Below are 5929 nucleotides of genomic sequence, written 5' to 3'. Positions count from 1 at the left end.
CAGTTCATATGTGAATACTTTTATTTTGTAACTCTGGTCATCACAGTAAAATATTCGGAATATTTTCTGGATATTCCCTGCTTATTTAATTCAAGATATTGTAGCGACCAACGTTGTTGGGGCACTGCTAGCATTGTCTTTAGTGCTGTATTCGGCGTGGTTACGGCCGACAGTAACCGTTTTAAGTTTATTAAAAAGCTTCACAGTTGGAAACGGTCGCCTCCGCTTCTTCATTGCGTCCAGTAGGACATTACAATATATTTATAATGAGTAGAAAAGTAATGAAAGAAAAGTAACGAAAGTGGTTGAAAATAATAAATGGAAGGGCCATAAAAATAGACAACGGTGGAATTAACAATTTCGCGCAATTTATATTTGAACACTAAAAATACATTTAACTAAAAAAGTTTTAACTTTAGGTGACAAAAGCTAAAAAATAAATAAATTTAAAAAAAAGTCAAAAATCATATTTTTTTGGAGGGTTTGGACGGAACTAAATTGTTACGAAAACTTGGTCGTAGTATGCTAGCCTTTAAGCTAAGCTAACGTTCATTCCAGATCCATTAGCTCCGTCATACTTAAATTCGTGGTCTGGTTGTAAATTTCCGTTACTTATGTTCAAGTTATACACAGAAAAACCCGATAAAAAACATTTCTTACCTGTAAGAAAAGTCTCCGTTCAGGTGTAGGAGATCACTCTTCTCTAAGCGTCCTCCTCCTCCAGGAACTCCGTCAGTTGGTGACTCGAAAACGGAAGATTTTTCGAAATAAAAGACAGACGCCGTTGGAACTCAACAAAATCAAACTTAATTTAGCCAAAATTAGAATTACAAAAATTAAACAAATGAATCAATTAAAGCAAATAAACACAAAGATACAACAATGATAAATGTATTACATGTCATTTTCCCACTTAAAAACCCTGGATTTATTTTGAAAGCAACAAGAATGCTTGAGCGAAAAACTATTTTATTTTATTTATGTATTAAATTTTACAATAACTTGTCAAATAACAGGGGTGATTTATCAAAGCACAGGTAATGCAAAATTATAATAGGTTTGTATTGATTAAATTATAGTACACTATTGAACTTTTAGCAAAAAAAATCACTCATTAAATGTTTAATAACGTTTGTTTTACATAATTTATTATCTAAAATGCCTCAAATTAAATCTAAAGGCATGAGGTATTGATAGATGAATAAATTACATAAACTAAACTAAGTTAAGTATTATTATTAATATTATTATTTTCAGATTGTTGAGGCTTCAGAGACCCAAACACTTTCCTTACATTTTTGGGATCATTATAAATGTTAATTCCTTTTAATAAATTTGAGCGATTTAAGAAGGCAATGTTTTTCTCCATCGCTGTGATTTGGATTGAGGTTTAAAAAACACACATCATGTGTCCATTTTGTACAGAAATGTAGGTACTCCCAAAGGGTTCAAAAACGTTCTCTTGCAACTGTAAATACGAAATACTACATGGTACATTAGTCCCTTTAGATTAAGATTGTCTGCAGGTGTTTTAATACATTTACTACACTAAATAATTATTGGAAGAGCTTTAGGACTAATTTACTTAATTTTGTTATTTGTAATCAAGTAAACCTTGAGCATAAACAAAGTTTTCAAACTCAAATTACTTTTTTTTACAGTACACCTGCGCAAATACACAATTGTAAATATGACAAAACAACTATGTGAAACATCCCATCACACGCTTTAATAATCCCTTTCAAATGGAAAAATCAAACACGAAAAATCAACACCTTTAGTGAAACAAATAGACTTAGACACTGGCTTTATTGATCCCTTTGGGATGGCACCGTTGTTCAGCAGCTTACAGAAGTATACATAATAAAAATCTCAATGTACAACTAGATTTGCAATTCCTTGAAGAAATTGCGTCTGATTGCTGAAAGCAATAGCGCTTTGAAGCATTTTACAGCTGCAAGTGTGAAAGACCTTCTGTACGACCTTCACGCCAAGTTTCATCCACGTAGCTCAATTACCTTTGAAGATATTACATAAAACACTTGGAATAGGTTGTAGCGCCACCTACGGGAATATTGTTGTCAAAGTTGTTGCATTGACTTATCTTAGATTGTGGAAGCAGTCTTGAAAATTTGGTGAAGTTATGAGAAACTCTCAAGGGGCTGCAGCATTGCAAACATTACAATCTCTCCCGTCTAATTTGCATAACGTGTTCCGCAAAAACGGTACGGAAATATGCAAAACGGATATCACCACTGGATTTGTGGTCGTCTAAATAGGGTATGTGCTGAACATTGCAAAGATTAGTCAAAGTATGTGACATAAGGAGTCAAAAAAGTGTTTTGTGAAATATCGTAACTTGTGAAAAATTCGTACACAATAAAGATCACTGATGAATATTCACTATTACTTCAGTATTCAATGATTCATAAAGGAGTAAAAGCTAGTGTCCAAGACAAATGCACTTGGAAAATAAGGCCAAAATATTTTCGTGCTACAAGTGACCACCTGGTGGCGCAATAGAGACATATTTGATAGAGTATATAAAGATTGCTTAGAAGTATCTACTTACAAAGTTTCATACCAATATGACTAACAATTTCCAAGATATAGGGGTTTAAAATGTGTCTATGGTATTTTCAATATAAAAAACAATAACTACAAAATTCATATAAAATCGAATTTGACACCAAATGGTACGAAATTTAAAACCAAGCATGTCTTTGGACAGCTTAACAAACTACAAGTGGTTGCATTTTGATATCTGCAATTACTAAGAAGAAAGAAGAACTACACCAAAGTTAGCTAATCCTTCTTAAGTCACCACTAGGAGGCCTATGCGAGCTACTTTTTCTAGTATGTTATACAAGACTCCACATACAACATATATGATCATTTTTGTTTAGCTAGGTTAAGTACTTGTGGAAATATAGGGCTAAACACAATTGCCTAAATTATAGCGCCACCTATTGGAATATTTTCACAATTCTTTTGATAATTCTTTATCACTCTAAGATGAACTTATATTTTTAGATTTATGAAGTTCTGACAATCTGTATAGGATTTAGAGCGTTTTAAAGTGTAGGACCACACCCACCTCATTAGCATTACGATTTTTACAAAAACGGTAAGGACCTTCGCCAAAAGAGTGGTACCATTGGACTCGGGGTAGTCCAAATAGGGTATATACCAATTTTCATAAAGTTTGGTGAAACTATGTTGAATAGGGACCCAAAAACAAGTTTTACAAAAAATCGCAAATTGCGAAAAATCTAAGTAGACGGAAGTGGGTGGTCCTTGAGGAAACTTTTTTCTCCAGAATCCAAGGAAGCTCTGGGAAAAGAAAGAAAAAGTTTTCGTCATACGGCGTATGAATGCCAACCCAAAACGCGTTTTGTACTACCATTGACCACCTGGTGGCGCTATTGAGCCAAAATTGTTACAGCTTATAGAACTTTTGGGAACATTATATGTCAGGAAGTCTTGTACGAATATCTTTAGTATTTTGTGAGTTATAAGCTTTCAAAACTTGGTCCCATTGACTTCCCATGCAAAAAAAAGTCATAAAAATATTAATATAAAATCATTCATAACTCCAATCACTACCAAACGTAATAGCAGACTGCTCCCAAAGGAGCTTTACAAACTACTTTTGGAATCATTTTAATATCTTTAAAACTCTAGGACTAAAAGCATTAACAATTTTTGACGGAATAAAATATAATAAAAATAATAATAAAATGTAATAAAGAATTACAACAACATACTCTGATTGCTTTCAGCAATCAGACAATAATAAAGTACAACAACATCAAGAAGAGCAAAGTATGTATAGAAAACACAAACAATACAAACAAACAATTTTTGGCTTCAACATAAATTGGTAAACAAGAACCTTTTCCTACAGAAACTTTTAATTTAAAACTACATTTTAAGGGAAGGGGGGTTTGAAGGTACAAAAGTAAACTGTGCAAAAATAGACATTTCGATGCAAAGCTCATGGAGAAAACATGCGGTAAGGCAGAGCATGCTCGAAAGAGAATATGAAACAGGAGAAACAATGTGTCACATACAGACCCTTCAACATCGTGTTTCCAAAATGATGAATAGTCGGTAAACGTCAGCGTGTTTGGCAATATTTAGTACTTCTGGATTTAAATTTAAGATGCGCTGCTCCATGGACTTTAAGACATCACTTTAAAACCAACAGCTGCCCCCTCAGTGTTAAATCAACACAACAATGAATGAGAAAACTCATAGATATATTGTGCATTCTCCTGATGTTCATATTGCAGAACAGATTGTGTGTTTCTCCTGATGTTCATATATTATCAACTGAGATTCAAAGCGGTTCGCTTTCCCGTGAGAACCAAGGTCACTACCCTGCAGAAGGATGTGGAGCTGCCCATCTCCAAAACGTGTGAACCCAAATTGCTATTACCTTATGAGGAATAGCAGAAACTTCCGCCTGAAACATGATTGGATATGCAAATGCCTGTAATGCTCATGTCATCTGTCAATAAAACCAGCCTGTTGCTTCCGGACGACAGGATCTTGAAGCACAGAGTTGTGCAGAATCTAATCCTCCCGCGGCAAAGGTGAAACGTACAAACAGGGTTTGTCTGGATATCACCCTCATCTGAACAGCGTTCCTTTCTCTGGACCCACCAGAAAGAGAACTGGGAGTTCTGCTCTCTACAATATATAACAGCAAAACAGTGAATACAAAGAAGTTTCTGATTGTGAAAAAAAGCAAATAAGAAGCTATTTTAATCAGGGAGAGTGTAAACTGATCCTGCTTTGGTTTGGATTAATAAACGCCAGATCTGTCATGAACAAAACGTTTATCCTGAAAGACTTTTTTAATGCCCAGAGGTTAGACTTTCTGGGCATTGTGGAAAGTTGGATCCCTCCTGGTCAATCAGGTGTTTTGCTGGAACTTTTACCTGATGACTGCTTGTGCTTTAATGTCCCAAGATCTGAGGGCAGAGGTGGTGGGCTAATTTGCATTTTAAAGTCACATTTTAATTTTAGACACCTTTCACCACCATTGCTATATGACTCCTTTAAGTTTTGTCTTTTTGATTCAGGCCCATCCTCTTCTTTCTTAGGACTTTTGATTTATCGTCCTCCTAAGTTCAATGCTACGTTTTTAGCAGATTTTTCTGAACTGTTGTACACTTTTATGCCTAAATATGAGTATGTATTAATTTTGTGTTATTTTTATATTCATGTGTGCTGCCCTGACAAACCGCTTGTTAAAGACTTTTTTAATGTTTTGGATTATTTTAATCTTGTACAGTGGGTTTCTGATCCAACACACAGTCATGGACATACGCTGGATTTAGCTTTGTCTTTTGGGTCTCCTACAACCTCTGTAAAGGGGGTGAAGACAGCCTTTTCTGATCACTCAGCCGTTTTATTAGACTTTATCTTGCCACTCAGAATTGTCCACAAACCTGCTCCTGTCAGATAGGTTCAGGGGTTAGATGAAGAGAAAGCTGCTGAATTCTCTGCTCTGTTTTCGTTGGAGTGGCCATGCTTATACTCATCCCAGATCACTTCCCACTCTTTCCTCCTTCAGTTTGAACTGCTGTGTGCTCAAATCTTGGATGAGATTGCCCCTTTCACCTGTAGAAAACCAAGGCGCATGCATGAACGCTGGATCTCGAAAGAAATACGCGCCTTGAGACGGGACTGCAGGACAGCTGAAAGAAAACTGAAAAAGGATGGACTCCAAATTTCTCACGATCTTCTCAGAGACAAACTGTACCTGTATAATGAAGCTGTTAAAAATGCTAGAAGACAATCCATCCATCCATCCATCATCTTGACCGCTTCGTCCCTTTCGGGGTCACGGGGGTGCCGGAGCCTATCCCGGCCACTGATGGGCGAAGGCGGGGTACACCCTGGACAGGTCGCCAGTCTG

General features: G+C 36.0%; 1 long non-coding RNA gene across 1 annotated transcript in view; it reads right to left on the bottom strand.

Moving 5' to 3' along the window:
• The window catches only part of LOC118599216, a 5265-nt gene extending 4360 nt beyond the window's left edge, over nt 1-905 (bottom strand). The window contains exon 1 of the long non-coding RNA XR_004948519.1: nt 661-905. This is a non-coding gene — a long non-coding RNA (uncharacterized LOC118599216). The remainder of the gene's footprint in view (nt 1-660) is intronic.
• Nucleotides 906-5929: the final 5024 nt, after the last annotated feature.

Source organism: Oryzias melastigma, linkage group LG10, assembly GCF_002922805.2.
Source record: "Oryzias melastigma strain HK-1 linkage group LG10, ASM292280v2, whole genome shotgun sequence".
In the NCBI taxonomy this organism is placed as follows: domain Eukaryota; kingdom Metazoa; phylum Chordata; class Actinopteri; order Beloniformes; family Adrianichthyidae; genus Oryzias; species Oryzias melastigma.
The sequence above is the reverse complement of the archived record's forward strand: the minus strand, read 5'-3'. Positions and strand labels throughout refer to the sequence as shown.